The 20,556-nt window shown below is 41.9% G+C and overlaps 1 long non-coding RNA gene across 1 annotated transcript; it reads right to left on the reverse strand.

The window, feature by feature from the left end:
- Nucleotides 1-368: 368 nt before the first annotated feature.
- LOC142409828 (uncharacterized) lies at nucleotides 369-20,074 on the reverse strand. Its single transcript, XR_012775790.1, has 3 exons — nucleotides 19,975-20,074; nucleotides 1,440-1,535; nucleotides 369-468 (listed from the first exon to the last, which is right to left on the reverse strand). It is a non-coding gene; the product is annotated as an uncharacterized LOC142409828 (long non-coding RNA).
- Between the last annotated feature and the right edge of the window lie 482 nt (nucleotides 20,075-20,556).

A 20,556-nucleotide genomic window follows, 5' to 3' on the forward strand; every position in this document is an offset into this window, starting at 1 on the left:
GAGCCAAACAAAAAAAAAATACCTATGACTATAAACCAATCATTACCACAGCAAGATTTTATACTACAAAAATGGAGAGAAGTAATGTCATAAGTGTGCAAGTGATATATTCCTTATATACTACGTTATTTCCCCACAGTAACCGAGTCTACTGAATGTCAAAGAGGAAATCACAGGTGAGTCCATCTAATGACCATAATCTGTATTTTTAGGAAAATTCTGCAAATATAATTAACAAAAAAATCATCTTGTAAATGGAATTCCGTAAAGTAAACTGTGTGGACCATGGCTGTCCTTCTGCCTCATTACTGCTCGCTACTTTCAAATAAGAAGGGGTAATTACTGAGTACTGTCAAAATACTCACAGCCTCACAAGCCCTGGGGATGATTTCAGTGCATTCAGACTGGTGAGATGGACCTTAATCTGCCACCATTATCTCTGAGATCCATGACCCTGTTGTGGACTCTCTGAAGAGAAAAAAACACATGACCAGTTTCCAAACGTGCATTCACGCGGCTCTGGTAACATTATTATGAAGCTTAGTTTATTATTTCTCATTGTTATTATCATGTGTATTATTTATTATGCTTATTATGAAGCTTACAGATAGTACTGAGAGCTTTTAGAGGATCCTGAGACAGAAGACAATTGGTTGGAGGAGGAGACTGTGACTGGCAACTGGAGCTGGAGAGCAGATTGAGCCAGATTTGGCCCTCAGTTCAAACACGGTACCTGCAACTAACTCTGCACGCGGATTTTTCGGGTGCTGACGTGCCAGACACAGATACAAACTGAGAGTAGAAGGAGACATGCTGAGACCGAGCTATCACACGGGCACAGGACTCAGGCTAAGGAGACTCTACCAAAACGTATCGAGGGTGAGAAGCAGGAGTTGAGAACTGACAGAACTGGAACGGGTTAGAGAACAGGAGCCAAAAGAGAAGCTGCAGGATGGACAACGGGCAAATTGGCCCAAGACAACTGTAATGCCGTTTCCACCAGAGCCAAGCTTGGCGGCTCCCTGCTGTTGATAAATACCTGCAAAGCTCTGTGTGTGTGCGTGCGTGTGTGTGTGTGTGCACACGCATGCGCTACAGTTTGCTGTTACGGCCAGAATCTCTGCAGCTTGACTACCGCATTTAAAACTTCAAGCCATACTGGTGAACCCGTGGTTGTCTCAGAGTACAATAGGTGGGAGTTTTAATTATATATATAGTTTGCTTTTTTAAATGTAGGAAGTTACAAACTAACTTATGGAAACCCCTAAATACAGAGGTGTTAGAGATGGCAAGAGCACGTTCTCAGGATTCAGAAAGCCTGAAAAATCAGAATTAAGGTTGACCACACAACCTTAACTGAACTCTCTGTGCAAACGGATCTGTATGAAAAAATCATCTATCCCATCGGTGAGCCTCTAGCCCTCGCGTTTATTACTCACCTTGCAGTTGATCAGGCTGCAATCCCGAGTCTTCAGTGCTCAGTCCAAGCTCATTCCTGAGCAGGTCTGTCTCGTCAACTGAATGAAGCAGAGGCCCTGTAGAAAAACCGTGCGTGATCATGCCACTAAAGACCGCATCAGATTAGATCTACACCCGCGGAGCCGATTCGTGTTCAACAGACAACCAAGCTCAAGCCTGGCGTTTCTTAAAGCCTGAAAGCTTGGGTTTGGCATTTTATAGTTAACAGTGTTTTGTGTGTATAGCAGCATAAATGCATATTCCAGGGCTCTGTCAAGCTGTAAGAGGCATCCCTTTGGAGGGAGAGGATTCTTTGACCACACAAGCTCCTGTCACACAGCTGGGGTAGTGTGGAGTACTTGGCTCAATTTCACAAACCGTATGTGCCTGTGCCCTCATTTTCCTTTGTGTTTTTGGCTCTGCCATCCAAAGGGTCAGAGTGCATTACTGAACCTAATGAAAACCTCCCCGCATCTGGGCAGTAATCTCTTCCCTTTTACTGCTTGTAATACAGATAAGAAACCAGAGGTTTACTCCATTTAAAGGTCACAATGTGTGTGAGTAGCACACCCAGAGATGGGACTCCCTTTTCCTGGGAGAATTATAGACAGCGCAATTTGGAAGGTTTAGTGATATTTTGTTAGCAGATCACATTCCCCCGCAGCCTTCTCTACGCCCCTTAGATTTGTTTTCAGTTTGCTTTTCTGCTTGTTATTTTTGGGGAATGAGGTGGGAAGTGCTTGTTTGTTTGCGGAGCGTTTGGCTAAGTTGGTTGCATACTTGAGTCATTTCCCATTACACTGATATTAAACATTGCTATAAACCCTAATGCCTTTGCCTATTATGTCCCTAGCTCATTGACTCCAGGTTTTACCCTACAAACTACTTCCTTTCCGTGCTACCTGTTTATCCTAACTGAAGACCTCATCAGCTTTCAAGAAGACCCCGTAGACAAGCATTTAAAACATAGGACAAAGTATGGTAAGTTCTCAGGGTTTCAACAAAATAGATGAAATGCGAAAGTCTTCTCACAGTGGTGTTTTATGAAGGCTCATATCTCACAAGGGCTGCAATAGTTGATTTAGCTTTGTCCCTAGCAAGAGTTACATAGTTCTTTTTTCCTGCAGAGTTATCTTTCTTGATTATTTTTAAGGTTTGGTTCTATATCTGGTGCAATATATGACTTTTTTTTTATGATACATTTATAGGTCCATTTTGGTGTCAAATTTTCATTGCTTGTAAATTGGTTTGTCTCAAGATATATATTGACAGTCAAAAGGTAGTCAAACTTCTCTAATAAGAACAATAATATTTATCTGCAGTGCAAATGGTTTTATACGGTCAGAGTTCCTCCACATACTATGACCAAGTCTTTGTTCTATCTCTTAACGTATCAGCACCGCTCTATGGTGTTTGTTAAGAAAAAAACCCATATCCCTTAGGTGGAATTTTATAAATTGTCTGCCACTTTTGGATGTAAAACCACTGTTTGGATGAGATCTGCCTACCCCAGGCCTGTTAAGCGGCTCTGAAAACACTTCAGATCTCTTGTATGTCAGCAGTTCAAATCCTGAAGATGTAATTTTTCTTTCTGAGCGCCACCTCCTCTGAGTGTCTCTCTGCTTCTCCCCTGTACCCCAAACATGTATCTCATTAGGCTACATAACATCCATGTTTAATTATCCTTTGCAGACTAAAATTTGCCAGTTTCCATATGGCTGATCTGTTCAATCTGCCAGGTTTTTCATTATTTATTCAGAAAAAAAATGGCAATTTACAAAAACAAATTCTTTGTTTCCCCACAGAAAGACCAGTTTCTATTCTCTCAGCCAAAAAAATAGAACTAAACAATATGTACAACAGAAGCAGATGTAGCTATTATAGTGTGGCCTGGTGCTTTGAGAAAAGGGACAGCATGAGTAAAATTAATGCATTAATACATTTACTTCAATGTGTTTAACCTTTTCTACTTAACATCACTCACGTGATTCTGTCGAGTGTAAAAAAATTTAAACTTCTTCACCCCGGTTTGCTGGCCTGCAATCCCACCGCCAGAACCTGGCATTGTTATGAGTATAACAAGGAAAACACTGAGAGCGTACATTTCTAAACACAGCCAGCGGGAGCTTTCGGCTCGTAAGCAACAACCTCTGTCGTTGTCAAATTCAGCATTAAACCAATGGATCTATTTTGTATCAATACGCTTTAATTGGTTTTCTGGATGACATCTCCACAGAATAATGCCAGGATCAGTAGTGAGTACCGGGGCTGTATTAGCAGAGTAAACATTAAGTTATTATGTGCCTTTCAGAGAGCACAAAAGTTACTCTAGCTTGAAGCCATATGGCCTAGAAGCATGTTGACATATCTCAGCAATAAAGGGTTATGTTACAGAAGGGACCATGTCGAGGAGATCAGAAAAGCTGGATCGGCTACTTGACCAGTGTCACATCACTGAACCCGGCGTAAAGAGCTTGAACAAAATGACATGAACTCATCTGCGACCACTGTCTAGGAGCGGAGACCTTTAACAATGGCAGCACCTGCCAGATCGCCGTTCTCCTCCCCAATAAAGTCACCAACAGCCCCCTCACTGTTCTGTCATGTGCCTGGCACAAGGCCCCTATTGTTACCAGCCACTCTCACTCCAATAATTTCTCCTCTAAATGACACTGCACCACCACAGGTCATTTCAAGGGGACTGAAAAGAAAGATTTTGCATCTGTTTTGAGTTGTAGGCACCAAGGGGGAGGGGGCTCGAAACCCCTTGATAGCTGGCAAATGGTAATAGCAAAATGTCTCTATTGTTTGTGTCTGAACAAACAACCATACTACATGAGAGTTTTTATTGTCCTCAAGGCAATCTGCCACAAATGCTCCCCTTTGCCCATACTCTACAAAGAGAGAGAGAAAAAAAAATCACCACAATAGTCACAGTTAGGAAACCTTAGTGAGAGTTTAATGACCAGCTACCAACTAATGGATGGTGAGTAACATATGGCAGAGCTTGGCCTCTTCACATATTGATTAAAAATAATTTAAAATTTAAAGCCAAGTTTGTTTGACAAGGTTCCAGCTTCTCAGCAGCCACTTAACAATCTGAATAAATCTGAAGGGGAAAAGCTTAAATTCTAACCCAAGGCAAAGCAGAACAAATTCATTGTCACATTACATAATTGAATCTATTACATTCACCCAAGATTAACAGCCAACACTTAACGATTTTCTCCCTCTACCTAAAATATTTGCTGATGTAAACAGCAAAGCAACTCTTTGTAATATTTGGTAACCTTTTTCGAGTGCCTTTATTAGACCCTCTTTTTTCAACACAAACATTAATGGCCGTAATCAAGACCTGTTAGTCATATTTTAACCACATAATATTATTTAATGCAAGAGAATGATTCTATTCTTATGCCCTTGAAGCACCACTCGAGTTAAATGGTCATATTTTTCATACACATCTCTGTGCCCTTTTCTAGCGTGATGAATGTCAGAAGCTGAAGCACTTGAGATAATTGCTCCTGCTAAATGGATTTAAATAAAGTCTAACTGGATTACTTTTTATTTGCTTTCAAAACCAGCTACACACACTAGAAAATAGATCAGATAACAGTGTAGAAATTACAGTACCTGTCTCTACCGAGAATCACGTGTGCAGCTAAGAAGATTCCAAGTAAATGAAAGGAACAAAAAAATGCTGGTACTGATTTTTAAATGGTGATTATTTGGAAAAGGAAAAAGGAAATGTGCCCTACAGCCCAGCTATACCCACAGTAAGGAACTGGATAAAGACTTTGGATATTTGGCAACTGACGTAAGTTGGTGGCTAAAGCACTAAGTTGGTATGGGGAGGTCTGTAGTCTGCTCCCGATTCAGGCGCTGAACTGCCCCGTGACTTTAGCCACGTCACTTCGTCCCTGGCTTCTCTCTTACTCTTTTTGCAGTGGCTGCTGCAAAACGTTCTGACCTTTGCCGAGGCTCTACCCGTTAATTCAACGCAAAAGAGTTATCAAAAAGAGGGTTCAGAGCTGAGACTTTCACTGGTCTTCAGCCCCACTATGAACATTTCCCTTACATGACAAAGGCAAATGACAGGTATTAAAAAGTTAAAAATTTGCCTTGGAGAATGTTACTCCGGAGAACACCATGGCCAACCTAAAATAGCAGCGAGCCAAGGCGTCTGCAGGATTTCCACAGGTTAGCATGGATCAGCTGAACTGGCATAAACTGGGGGACGCGGGGAGCACAAATACCGACAGTAGCACAGGTCGCCTGGTTCCCGTTGTCAGAAGACACAGCAATACCCAGAAGCAGTACTGGGCACTGCTTTTTCAGGTGCAAAGAAACGGCAGGTAACGGAGGGGAGGTGTTCGAAAGCACAGTACTGATGACATGACGGCATAGATAAAATGATAATGACAGAAATGATGGGGAAAGAAACCTTGTGTCCCTTTTCTGCGTACCAGTAGTAGCAGCAGCGTAGAAGGCGGCAGCGCAAGGCTGGAGACGCAGTTTGGCTCTTAACTAAGAGGTCAACTGATTACATGTTTTAGAAAAGTGACTTTAACATATTTTAACAGGTTTCACTTCATTACATCTGCTTATTGCTCTTAATGGAATTACTGAAATACCCATTAAGAACTCAATTTATTTCTAGAGCTTTTCTGTGATGCCAGCGCATTAGTACATGACAGAACTTCGAAAGGCATTAAGGTACATACTGATGGAGACAGAAATAGAGCTCCTAAACTGCCACAGGAGTTGAGACCCAACTTGTTTAAATGCTTTTAAAAGAAGAACAACAAAAAAACTCTGGATACCAAAACACCATCTTCAAGCACCTATGCACGTGCCAAAATCTGTCTAGCAACCATGCATTATTAACTGCAGAGTGTTCCTCAGAGATAACAAAGAATTATTGTTGCATTTTACTAATTGGAAACTGGATTGCAGCAAGAGATTCTTCCGAGGTCACACAGGAAAATCTGTGTCAACACCAGGATTAGAAGTGAGATCATCTGGCTTCCAGCTCCATAAAATCATCCTTCCTCTCCAAAAAATTACTTTTCTTTTCTAATAATAAAAGCCACTACAGGAAGGGGTGGTCTTCTGTTTTTGTCTTTTAACTTCAGAAATATAAGGAATGATCAGCTCTGGTCCTCCCTGCATTTGGACTTTGAGGATGCTTCCTGAACACAGCCAATGCACCCTGAACGCAGGAAAGAAGTTAACAGCTTCGTTCTCATCTCATTCCTTCCCCTTCATGCTCCCAAACAGCAAGCAACATAAATTAGGATTAGAATCAGACTAATCCTTGGCACACTTCTCTTTTAGGTATCTTTGTGGAATCTGACCACATCCCAGTCTTTAGTGTCTTCTTCAAATCTACAAGGCAAGAAGTACTGCTCTCCATCAAGAGATGGGGAAGAAAGGTAGAGACTAGTAACTTGCCAAAAATCAAACATGAAGGTAGGTTTTTGAAAGTAGTTTCCTAAACCAAGGCTAGTGCTTTGCCTGTTGGATCCACCTTCATCTCAAAAGACTGAAGGAGGTAGCTGGGACTCGATGTGGATGCCAGGATCGTCTTGTATTAACTCATATCAGCCAAGCGTAAAACACCAAATATATACAAATTCAGGGCATTATCAATTAATTTTGGTTTGTATTTTACATTTGATATAGAATATGTTATATACGTTTGGTTGATTTTCATATTCACGGTAACATAAGTGTGCCACATGGGCACAAACACGCAAACAACTTCTGCAAGACTGCAGCTGCCATGTGAGCTTTCTAGCAGACCACGGGTATTGACTAAATGTCCAATGAAATTATTTTCTTGACACTGTCACACCAAACATATTATAAATCTGGGATTTTTAAAACAGAATAAAACTGAAGAGCTTGTAGAATGTACATAAATGCCTTCCACAGAAAATATGCTCAGAACATCAAGTGTACCCTCATGTCCTCCCAGGCAATTGCATATTGCCCATAAACATCGTTAGAGTTTATGTGCACACAAGCGATCTCTGAACTATTTGTCATTAAAGTTAATTAAAATCTCCTGTCTGAAGAGAAAAATAACGCGACCCGGGAGTGCATTTGGAAGCCATTAGGGCCAGTGCTTGTGCTGTATGGTAGGGCACATTGCAGCTGAAATAGCCATGTATTAGCGCAAGCGCAGAGGAGCAGAGAAACCCCTGACACTGAAGAAGGGCAAGGGAACACAGAGGAGAAGGGCTGCAGCCTTCGCACTTCCCAAGGACCTTGGGTCTTTCTACCCAACATCAGGACGCTAGAATGTTTCATCATGGCAATTGTTCTCCAAGAGGAGAGAAAAGATAGATGAAGAAATCCTCAGCGAACAGGTCCAGTCCTGCAGTTTACTGAGCACTGTGAAGATCTTCTGCCTAGGAAGGAGAGCACTCGGCACTTCCCAGGGAAAGTCAGGGAAGCACAGGCATTTGCATAGCATTTGTAAAAAACTGCTTCTGCCGCAGATATTTTAGGGCCATGGAGGACTTCCTCCTCCCTTCCGTGCCCCCCTTCTCCCAGCAGGTCAAGTAAAAGTCTGCTGCCCTGAGCCCTGCTATCTTTCTTAGCAATCTGATTAACATATGGACACACTCTGGCTTACTAAGAACAGGAAATCAATTTGAAAGGCAAGACAAATATTATTTGCTTTCTTCCCATCTGCTGTGATATGTGAACACGCCTGCTTTCAGCAGTGATACAGGGATATTGATTTAGGATATTTATAGTGTATATGCCGTTATCAGGCCAGCTATCAAAGGGCTGTAGGAAAGACTGTTTGACCCTACAGGCTATTTAAATACGTAGTCGCTTTAAAAAAAGTCAGATTTTCTTATTCAAGTTGACAGCAATACTATTTCATGTCATGCCTAAAGATACCATTTCCTGCTTTGCCATCTACTTCTGTTTGATTGCAAGTCAAATTAAATGTAATTGTTAAAGGTCTCTCCTGTCTGCGTGGTGACCCCAATGCATTTCCAGGCTCCTGCTTTGACCCTCTGGGTCTGCAAAAAGCTGGTTTTCACAGCGCCATTGCCTTTTTACCCATAATCAGGCTGAGTCACTTTGCTAGAGGGAGCACAGAAAGCCAGAGGACCTTCTACCATAAGCACAGGCTGTCTTTTAAACAGGCGAGTTTTACAAAGTCTATATATAAATAATCAAACCAAATAATTCTGAAGCAGCCACAGATAACTATCTAAAAAGAGATAGCATGGTGTGCTCCCAGCGGTAGCCTGGGCCAAAATGTGAAATGTTGGGTTGGATCGCTGCTGAGAGTATATAAGCAATATCTTTCATAATAGTATTGCATTCAATCCATAAACACTTCTCCACATTGCTCAAGCCTTTCTAAAAAAACCTCAAGTTGTCAAGAGGCCTTATTGTGCAATGTGAACCAAATTAATGAGAGCCTGTGTTCATACAGAGCTCCATATAGCAACGTGAGGCTCTGCCGAGGGACGTGGTCCACACACACATATCGCAGTGTCTCCCACAACTATAAGCTAAGATGTGCACTAATTTACACAAGGCTTATGCCCGTCTGGTCAAGAAGCAAAGATATAATACTAAATATATGTCCCATAAAGGAAGATCAGCTTTAGGACACTCCATACTTATAGGGAAATGCTCAAGACTGACCCATATTTTCCAAAACCTTTGCAAGCATGAATTCATGTCCAGGAAAATGAATTTTTCCTAATTTGCTGATCCTTCCCCACCTCTCGCATGGTTAATGGTTCATACCACATATTTTCTGAGATGCAGGCAGAACTCTCTATATTTCCCCTGTCTTAACTCTTTCCACGAACTGTCACGTATTGCTATTTAACTTGTCTTCACCAACTCAGAATTATTGTTTCAGACTCTTTGCAAACTCAGGCAGACACCCACTTTGGTTTCCTTCACATTGAAAACATCTTGCCTTTGACAATGCACTTTGAAACTTGTTTATTTGAATGAATTCTGGCTGTCTGGAAAACTACTGAAATACTACCATCGCTTTCCCTGGGTAGTGGCATCTTCTAGGAGGCGTGTTCCACAGTTCAGGTGCCCTTTAAAACCGGTGCCATTTTTCCCCGTTAGCCAGAACGAAGAGTAACTGAATGTGGAAGGTTCCCTTACACACGAGCCAGGCTCTCGTCTCTGCTCTGCTGCTTTCCTGGACACCCAGCCCATCACCTCATGGAAGATCCTCTAGCCCAGCAAGTATTCGTAGGAGAACAAGCACCTTTTAGGAATAGATTAGTATGTCTGATGCTCCTGGAAGTACTGGGCTGTTTATGTGACCATCTGACGTCCCTTCCAGCCCTGTTTCTCTGTCTTTTTAAGTAGGAAATAACTGGAGAAAATTACAAGGTACTGGAATATAAACTATAAATGAACATACATTAGTTAAGCATTCTATAATGATCATTTGTGAACCTGTAATTATGGATAGAAATTAGATACTGATCAAGTATTTCATGAGTCATGCAGACAAAGCACTGAGCTGAAGCCCAGGAGACCTGTATGTGGTTCTTGCTTCTACCAAGGACTTCCTACAGTCATTTTATTTGCCTATTAGGGTTGTCTATTAGGTGTAGGTGACTTTCTTAAAGAGCTCTTGGGCAAAAGAATAAACCCTGCCCTTTCCCTGTAACTAGTACAGCATTTCTGCTATTGGCAGTCAGAGGCCTATATTAAACACTTCGGTGCAACGTTAAGGGACATTCCCTCCTCCCTTCTTCCTTCTCTCATCTCACTCACTTCACGGTTTAGACTCATGCTCTGCAAAACAAGAGAGTGTGATGCAAAAAAGGAAGAAAGTTAGAGAAACAGCTCTGTGAAAACCAGGCTGGTAGCTTTCCCCAAAGGGAAAAAGGCTGTTGGACAAATATGCATATGCCTAGCTTGCAAAAATGATCTGCAAGAAAACGTTGAATTTGCACATGGCTGGTTGAAATACAGGCCACTCTTGGGTCTCGGATCTAGGCACTCCTTGTGCATTGTCATTGGGTCCCAGGTAACACAGCTGGCACTGGAACAGTGACTGAACTCAGCTTGATCCTTCAAAGGATCCAGAAAGGTCAAACTAAGGCAAAGCCCCTCTAGGAAATCCCCAAACCTGGAACAGGGGCAGGGCCTGTCAGACCTTCCCTGCCATGAAGGATTTGTGGACCCGAGACCTTCACACGAGAATGAGTGGGAGTAGCTAAGAGAAGGATGTCTCCAGGGATTCAGAAGGGACCAAGGTCAAAGAGGATGGGGCAAGGCAGAGTAATGGCAATGGAGAGAAGCACTGATTTTCAAAGACGCATGGCTTGACATAACTTGAACGGAAACTGAAGTTTCGGAAGCAGTTCTCTGCCTAGAGTCTGAAGAAGCTACAAGGTAACGACAAAGACTTGGTTTAGTTTCAGTTGATGCATGACACCACTCCAGTGAACTCCCTTCTGCAGCACATGATAACTGGCTAGCAAACATCTGGCTCCAGTTTTAGGGAAGTCCAAGAAGAAGGAATTGAACTAGCAGCAGGGTATGAAATCAGCTGGGGTTATACCATCTTATAATGCTACTCAGATGCAACAGGGACTGTTGTAAGTCACTGACTGAGCAGCACCCCGGCAGGACGATTCCGAGACTGCGCACAGTGTGTTTCTTAACATCCAAGGGTTGTGCTGGGAGTTAATCACTGCATAGACCCTGCCGTGGCCTCCTGCCGAGAAATGAATTTTGACTCCTTCCAATTTTCACTGTCAGTTTCTTCCATCTCTCACCTACCAAGGCATCTTGCTATCCCCTCATGCACAAGAGGGTGTGAAGGATTGCAGTCCTTTCTAATAACAAGTATAATTTGCAACAAAAATTGCTGAATTAATTTTCAGGGTCTGGTAACCCTCATGTCTCAAAGGCTCTAACACATTATCACAGGAACCGCTTCTCCTGACCGGAAGAAGCATATAATAGGAAATCCTGACATCTGGAAGAGCACATCTGGCAACCATAATGTTTTCAAACTTGCTAAGAGTCCTTGTCAGCCTTTTACACCAAACTATTACCAACTTCCTTGTGTCACGTTCTTTCTTTACAAGGTGTGCCCGTATCACTCACGTTTATCCCATTGAGCAGCACCAATTATACAGTAATCACCTATTTATCTGTAGCACAGTGAAACTTCAAAGATATTCCTGGTGCTGGTGAAAAGTCAAGAAGTTTACAGTAAGTTGCTTCTCAGTTTTTCAGAATTATATGGCTGTTGAAAATATCCATTCCAAGCTAATAAAAAGAGCATTGGAAGGAACATAAAATCTTCTGATTCAGGCCTTAAGCCAATCTCTGCCTCCAGGGGACAGGAAGAAACCCTCATGTATATTCAGGTCCACTTGATGTGAGGTTTCTCATGTGTTTCTCTGGAGCACTCTGGGGTTGCTGCTGTCAAGCATAACACAACATGCCCATAAAGGAATCCCTATGATACTTTTAAGCATGACAAGACCATCTTTCACACGTGGTAGAATAAATTCACAGGAAAAAAGGATGTCTCTGAACAGTTACACAGACTATCAAAACAATGTGGCATTCAAAAAGTTTCTGCAGCCCTTTTACCAAAGTAAATTACTTCGGCCTTCAAAGGCACCTCATTTGCTAAGGTGATGTCACTTTTTCTCTGTTCAAGTCCTTTCTTGTGACCTTTTCCACTTATCAAACCAAGCTTCTCCCCTCCTAGCCCTACAGTTCTCTACCAACGTAACTCAGAGTCTACCACCACATAAAGGCTTGGCTCTCTCATTCAGCCTGCTCTTCGCTCTTCGCTGCCTTCCAAACTCGTCTTTTCATTCATTGCTGCTCCATCTTGCCAGCACTTTGCAACTGGAACTGTACCTCTGTACTTGCTGATAAGCATCTAGCAGAATGTTTGCTGGCAAATAGCTGATATATAAAACAACACATGGAAATTATGTCTCCACTGTCTTGCGCACAGCAACAAAACATACTGTTATTGCTCCAAACTTACATCAAAATGGGCCAAATCATAATGCTTTTTGCCAGATTTTTGTTGACTCCTATTTAATCAAGCTTTCTGTTAAGCCAAGAACGAAGTAGAACCTGAGATTGGATGTCCCCATGCCTGGTCCAACAAAAATTATTTTTTCTAGATGGACTTAGTTGAGAGGAAAGGAGTGATATTTACAGTGTTCTGTACATCTGTGTAAATCTCAACCAAAATTACAATAACTATGAGATGCTGACTGTTGACTCACAGAGCCCTGAACTGACTAAACGTTTGGTTTTCACTCTGCAACCCCAGGTAATTCTCTTCACACATTACCTTCAAGTATTCGTGCCTTGACATTTCAAGAAATACCAAAGATGCTTTCCCTAACTCAATGTGTGTTCCCTGTACAGACAGAGGGCATTTCACAGGAGTCGGTGGAACAGAAACATAAACAAACCCTGGTGCCCTGGTTAGGCCTCCGAACAGGAATGCCAAACACCTCCCCCTGCTCTCTGTCACTGATACCTCCATCCCCATGGGTCACTGCTGGTGGCCACAGCTTTTAATCACATGCTGGGCCTCCAATGATTTATCACCCCTTAATAGTTTTTGTGTTGAAGATTCCCAGTTGGCAGCTCAGCTCCCCTTCCCCCCCACCATGTAGCGTTACCCAGGAGTATCAAAATCAAAGCAGGAAAATACACTGTCCGTGTGGAAGCAGAGTTAATGCTGTTTAAGAAAACTGTCTGCTACTGACAGGCGTTTTTAGCAAATAATTAGTGACACCATAAAAGATTTTAGGAATTATGCAAAGGTTATAAAGTTAAAGACTTGAAATCTAGTATAGTGTTTGCAACAGACTGCACGGCTATCTGTTGTTCTCTGCACAGGGCACTTAAAAACAGTCAGTCTTGCTTTTGATAAATTCTTGCTACAAGATTCATTTTAGTTTTCAGCCCCAAGCTGCTTCAGTGGAACGTCCTTCCAACTTATAGCGAACAGAAACACTGTGCACGGGAAGAACTCCAGCACTTACAGAGTGCCAGCGTGCGATGTGGCATTTCTGATCACAGTACATAACCAAGATTTGTCTCATAGGAAACAATGATGCAGCATTTTTCATCCACAGGTCTCAAAAGTTTCCTGCACTTACCTCCATTTCAAAGCTGAGCTGACTTTCCAGTTCAGAGTGGGACGCTGCCCAAAGCAGGGTTAAAGCCAAGCTTCCTTAGTCCCCAGCAAAAAAGCTCTGCGACAGACCTAGACATCTCTCAGGAATAGAAAAACTTCTTCCACTTGATGAGACTCATTGGGAAGCAACAGTTATCATTCCACGTTGAACAAGAAAGAAGCAACTTCAGTCCACACCAATTCCTCGCACCTGTCTCAGATTCTAGCAGGAAGGGATTCTGCCCGCTCAGGTGGCAATAATCTCTGCAGGTGGTGGTGCTGGTAGTGACGAAGATATTGTTGGTCCATCTTCTCTGTTGGAGTTTGTCTGATGGATCCAAACAATCCATCTAGCTCATTTTTCTCAAAAACAAAGTAGGCACACTTTAGTTGTGGGTTCTGAACACAGTTAACCTACGCATTGTGCGCAGGAGCCATGTTATTTCAGCCACCGAACAGAGAAGTTTAACCATTTATTAGGATTTGTTCCAGTGGAAAAAAGATAGGCCCTTTACATGAATGGGTCATATTTCACTCCTGCTTCTCTTCCTCACATCTCTAACTCTATTCAGTTGTCTAATCAAAGATACATAATGCTAGCAATAGAAGAATCGGGTTGAAAAACTCAAGAAAGTAATAAATTTCAGCGACAAGCTTACACTCAGAAAACCTGTAAATAAAGGCCAAAAGGCAAAGAAATCCAACTTGTCAGTCAAGTGTCTTGGAGGGAAACGATCTGGCACGCGCGGGAGGTCTGCCATTACCCAGGTGGAGAACGCAGCTTCAGCATGTCACTCCTCCCTTCCCACCCAGCTCTTACACTCATGGAAAGCAGGGTGACGGCAGGGAAAATGGGGATGGAAACATGTTCAGGTCTCATCCCAGCACGGAGCTGTGATGGAACTGGGGGACACATGCTGACGTTAAGAGCAGAGAAATACCTGCAGACACCACATTTTAGGTATAGCTTTAGCATCTGCCAACATTTTGGAGGTCCTTTACTCATATGACACAAGCAGCAATTGTTATGCAGATAAGGTGTATTCTTGATACATTCAAACATAATCTCCGTGGGCTTAGTTTCAATGACCCTGAGCACTCATAGCCATAAACAAAATCATGCCATTCTTGGTGATTATCATCTCTAAAAATAAGACTCTTTGTTATATGTAAAGTTATTATCTGTAAAACCGTAACTCGGCATGTATCTAAAGACGTCTAAATACAAACATGATTTATTTAATTCATAAAACACAACCTGCAACACTACCTTACAAACAAGGGTGCCCATACACAACGTATAACTTACCCAGGAAAAAAGGCAGTCCACCTCTAGCACAGGATTACAATACAGGCTGCCTTCTCACATCCAGTAGTGCAGATCACAGCATTTCTCATCACTGGTGGATCCATTTACAAAGGCAGGGAAGGAGAATAACTAAAGTACGATTGTTCAACTTAATTGCTACCTCACAGTGTATAAATAGCATTTTTGCATTATGTCATACAACTACCATTGCCCTACATGGTAACAGGTCCTTAACAAATAGGTGTATGTGAGAATGAGGGCAGGCCAGAACCCTTATAAAGCAAACTGCTTCTTTCTTACAGTTTTATCACTTGCCATAGGCTGCGATAGAAGTGCTAAAACCTAAAGCTAATACACAGGCGGTTTGTTTATGGTGTTGTATGGACCAAAGAAGAATTTCCTGCATATGACACTGAAGGCAGAGTGTACAAAAATTCCTCTGAAGTCTGCAGAGACCGTTGAACAGACCCTCCTCTGTATTAGCCTTTTTCTCGCATATCTGTGTTTCGAATTTTAACACGGCTGTGAAAGAAAAAAAAAAATAAAAAAGCAACACCAATAACCTTGCCAATTGGGCATTCAAATGTCAGAGACAAAGGGAAGTTTGGTAAGGAGATGAGTTTGCTGTGGGCAATGACTGTGTCAGACAGCCAATGACATCACTCCCTGTGCTGTCTCCATCACGATTTTCCAGAACAGGATTACAGCGATGACAGATTCCATTCCAAAACTCCCAGGCAGCTCTTTACATAGATGTTAGCAGAACAAAAGCATTACATGAGATTTCCTCTCTCCGTCAAGCAGCATTTGATGTTCTCTAATCCTCACCTTGGGAAAAGCATTCGAGAACCATATGGACTTGCAGAAATCACACAGGATGTCCTGTCTCGTAGCTAAAACTCACGAGTTAAGGAACCTCTATGGGGCAGAGAGGGCAGAGAAAGTAGGTTGTGTCTTTTATTTCCAAGAAGAGGGCAGGGATAGCCCCCAAAGCTATACCTGTCACCGTCAGGTGCAATTGCTACACGTTCCGTAGAAGACTATTCTGGTGACTTAGTGGGGAGTAGAAAAACAGAAAAAGCATCAACACCCTCTGCTGTTTTACAGAATTCTCCAGTAGCCAGAAATAAGTGACAAAAAATTAACAATTTCTTCTACTTTCATCTTTAAAAATTCAGTTCTCCACTTGTACAGAATTTTGACCACAGCTGGTTGACTATGGAAGTGTAGGAAGTCACAGCACTTGACATTTGGATGGAAGCTTTCATTTAAAATTAATAACCAGTATTTTCATGCATTTTAACCAAACTGACCCAGTAGTTAAGAATTTATGTGTAAAATTAATCTAGTTCCTTTTTCTAATTCAATTATCTATTGACTTTTAGCATTGGCTATAAGCTATTCAATTAATACTTTCCCTTTGTATGGAAACTCAATCTTATTTGTATCTATTGCCAATTGTATAATCTTAAATAACGTCATCAGCATCAATTGTCTGCAGTCTGCTGTGTCACCCTCGACCTGAATAGAAATTTTTTTCTTCTCCTTCATGGAATGATATCCAATGACGAAAGGAGCAGTTTAAGTCGCATTTTCAAAATTTGGTGCACACAATTGTGCATATAACATCCCATTTTCATGCTCTGTATATTAGAGGAATGATCAGAAGCTAAAAGCAAATAAAAATAGCAGCACACATTCCTTTAGAGTTACCATTTTTTAAAACTACCCTTAAAAAGTTATAGCTCTATCTTTTTCTCAGCCTTCCATACTCATATATCTCTCCGTTGGGGTATTTAGTTAATGGAAAAATCAAAGCAAGTTTAACAGGTGTTATTGTAAAGAACCCTTTACACTTGAGACAACTGCTTCACGGTCATTATCTAAGTATGTCTTGTGGTTTGGAGCCACACTTGAAAGTTTAGATTTCTTACATTACCCAGCGCTCCGTTCCCTGCACCAGCCTCCGTTTTATTAACACCAGTGAGGACAAGCTGTACATTTCAGTTATGAACTCACATGAAAGCCTCTCCTAATTCACAGCTAGCAATTGATTCAGGCCCGTCTCTGCTCGTTGTTTAATTTTCCTTTTCCTCCCTGTTGTATTTTGGGTGTATTCTAGTATTTCTGCAGTGTGATGAAATTAATTTAGGTTAAGAGCACAGCTACTGGCATGCTGCCCACCCCAAGTAGCTCAGGCATCTTCTGCTTTCTTACAGTGACCTCCCAAGTCCCCAGGATTTATCTGTGTAGACAACACAATCATAATTCATCGAAAAGTGCAAGGAATGAGCAATGTATCAGAAAAGTTTTTTCACCTTTAACTGCAAGCAAAGGGTTGTAATAAGAACGTATTACATTGCCTGGCATTAACAGGCATGTCACCGCAAGCAAAAACAGTTTCACATCTCGGGTAGTTTGAGAAGCAGACAAATACCGTGACTGTCTTTTTCTTCTTGATGTCCTTGTATAATTGATCTTGAGCTAGGAACTCTGCATTCCAGCAGAAGCCTGGATTAAAAACCTAGACCAACAACAGTCAGCCATCAATCTTGAGGCCATCTATCCTATCTGCAACCATTTGTATCAGCCATTAGCTATTTAGTAACTCTAAGTCTCAGGGAGAGAGATCATCTTTCAAAGAGAATAAATGCTCATTGCATATCCCCATTCATTCCTCCTATTCTTTTGCTAATTCCCATCTATTACTCCCTCAGCACTTGCAACGAAATCTCATACTCATCAATTCAGTCATATTTATACACCACATTACTAAGCATCAGAAAAGAACTAATTGCTTTCTTTTTCCAGATACGATTTCCTACAAAAATTTAAGCGTGAATTTTTCCCAAAACATTGCAGATCAGAATGCGATGATTAATAACACCTTCAGCATACATCCGTAACTACTTGCTTCTCATTTATATTGATTTCTCCTTACACTATTCCTGAAGTGCAATGTGGCACCAGGGGCAGCAATTTAAATACACTCTCACTATAAGGGTTCTTTCTCACTGCCAAAGCAGTGTAAGATGAGAGGTTAGTTAATATAAAGAAGACAAAGGTCTTGTATTCAAAAAGGTACCTCTGCATAAGATGCTCTTTTTTTCTTCAGAAATTTTGAAGTTGTTTTTTCTGTGTCTGAAAATGCTATCATTTTAAATACCTACATTTTACTAAGAAAACATTCCAAATTTGCATTGAAATCCTCTTTCTGCTATACTCTAGTTCTCAAAATATTCCAACCTGTGACCTGTTTATCATCACAGACTACTTCTCCCAACAAGACAGTGTCTCTACACACACGACCCACAAAATAAAAAATGGCGAAATGCTCTTGGGCACCTAGCACTTCCCCAAGACAGCCATGTCGGTTACATTTTCATCTGAATAATAGTAGTCTCTAAAGTTCAGAAACTCATGGGATTCATTTACATGGATACGACCATGCGATAGCTTTGCACCTGGCATAAATGGAGGCAACTGCTTCAGTGTTATTGCAGACATGCTGATTTGCAGCAGAGGATAGAACAGGTTGACAGCTCCTCCACAGCACAGGCAAAAATCACATTTTGCTGCCAAAGTATTGGTATAGTTTTACGCATAATCAAGCATTTTGCCCTCATCTTTCCGCCAACAGAGCTCAATTTCTCAGAGCCAATGGCAGTGAGAGCTCACCCTGCAGCCGGGGGACTGCTCTTGCTCCTTGGCTGCAGCAGATCTCGCCCACTCAGAGTTGCACCATCGGCTGCAGGTTTCTGTCTCCAGCCCAGCCAGGGGCGGATGGGACATGCAAAAGAAACACTACAGGGAGCTCAAAATGCTGTCACCGGTAGTAGCAGTGAAGCACAGGACAGGCAGACTTCTCCAAGTCTGTACCCTGCAGTGCCTGGTGACAGCAGAGACTCCTAGGCTTCCCGAATCGGGCTTTTCCTCTCTGCCGAGCTGCACGCCGTGGAGGGTAGGAGAAGTGCTGAAGCAGGGCACTGCTGAGAAAGGGCTCAGCCCTGGCAGGTGGCCGTGCTCTTCTTAATACCCTTTTCTTGAGGAAATGGCCTCAAGTTGCACCAGGGGAGGTTTAGACTGGATATAAGGAAATTTTACTTCACCGAAAGGGTTGTCCAGCATTGGAACAGGCTGCCCAGGGAAACGGTTGAGTCGCCATGCCTGGAGATATTTAAAAGACATTTGGATGAGGTGCTTAGGGACATGGTGTAGTGGTGGGCTTGGTAGTGTTAGGTTTACGGTTGGACTCGATGATCTTAAAGGTCTTTTCCAACCTATACAATTCTGTGATTCTTTCAGTCAGTTATGCTGCATTTGTGCACAGACCAAGGACCAGGAGAAGGGATACCCAACGCTGGGTCTTTTCACCACCCCTCTTCTGGCTGCCTCTCCCCAGGCAACTCCCTGCTTCGCCTACTGCCCGAAAGAAGCCCCGTCAACCGAGTTTCTGGCTGCAATTGAGTTGGGATTGCAAAACTCAGCCTGGATTTCCGTTCCTCTGTTTGTACTGATGGAAGAAGGATACTATTACACTTTCCTGTGATGAGATAGACTCCTTCAAGTCAACTGGTCACAAGCGCATTATCCAATGCATATATTTAGAATGTCACCATACAGCATACATGGCCTGCTGTACTTCCTAAGTAATTATATTACCCAAGCTAATCTTCTTAATTGTTTAGGTAAAATTTTCGAATTGTTAGCACTCCTCTGGGGTTTTCCCATTGGAATTCTTGTTCCTGAAGAGCAACAATAGACTAAAGGAACTTTTATTACTTTGGGACTGGTCATTAACATTGTCACATTGTTTTTTCTTCTTTTCAGATAACAATTACAGGCTCTAGAATGTTATTTCTTCTTTCAAGTACATTACACTGAAGATCTTCACGACCACAATTTCCAGGGAATACACAACATTTATTTTAATTCGTTTATGATTTTTGACTTAGTGCACCTTGTTGAACGATTCCTCTAAAAGCACCCCACAAGGCACCGGCAGTGCAGGGAACAGTACCTGGCTCTGCCACGCACCACCTCGCCATTCCGAATGCATCTTCTTCGCTCACGAGAGAAGAGATACCAAACCGCACACCTTCTGGCAGACACAATGCCCCTATCTTCATCCTGCAATTCAGTAAAATGAGGCACAGGCCAATAATAAATCAAAACACCTGAAGTAAATCACATCACATTCAGACCTCTAACTACATTTCTAAGGCATCAGGTTCACAACACTTTCCGTCAAAGCTAACAAATTACTTCAAGACATGCTTTTTAACTTTTTATAAATTGGAATCAATTTGACCAAGCCCATGAGAGACGCAGTTTTCAAAGTCAAGGAAGATAATCTGGTGTCTAATCATGTCAAAAGAGTGAAACCTTACAGACCCCTCTTTAAATTCCTAGTCTACACAGTCATATTCTTAGCCAGAAACAGCAATACTGGAGTAAAAAGGTATAAATTATTTGAAGCTTTTTCTAATATAATAAAGCCAATTAATTTTTTTTTAATATAAGCAGCACACATTTTCTGGCTAGCTTTACTTTAAAAGCATTTCATATGCACGATTAAGATACTAAGCATGGGCCCAACTAT

Source organism: Mycteria americana, chromosome 5 (genome assembly GCF_035582795.1).
Source record: "Mycteria americana isolate JAX WOST 10 ecotype Jacksonville Zoo and Gardens chromosome 5, USCA_MyAme_1.0, whole genome shotgun sequence".
In the NCBI taxonomy this organism is placed as follows: Eukaryota; Metazoa; Chordata; class Aves; order Ciconiiformes; family Ciconiidae; genus Mycteria; species Mycteria americana.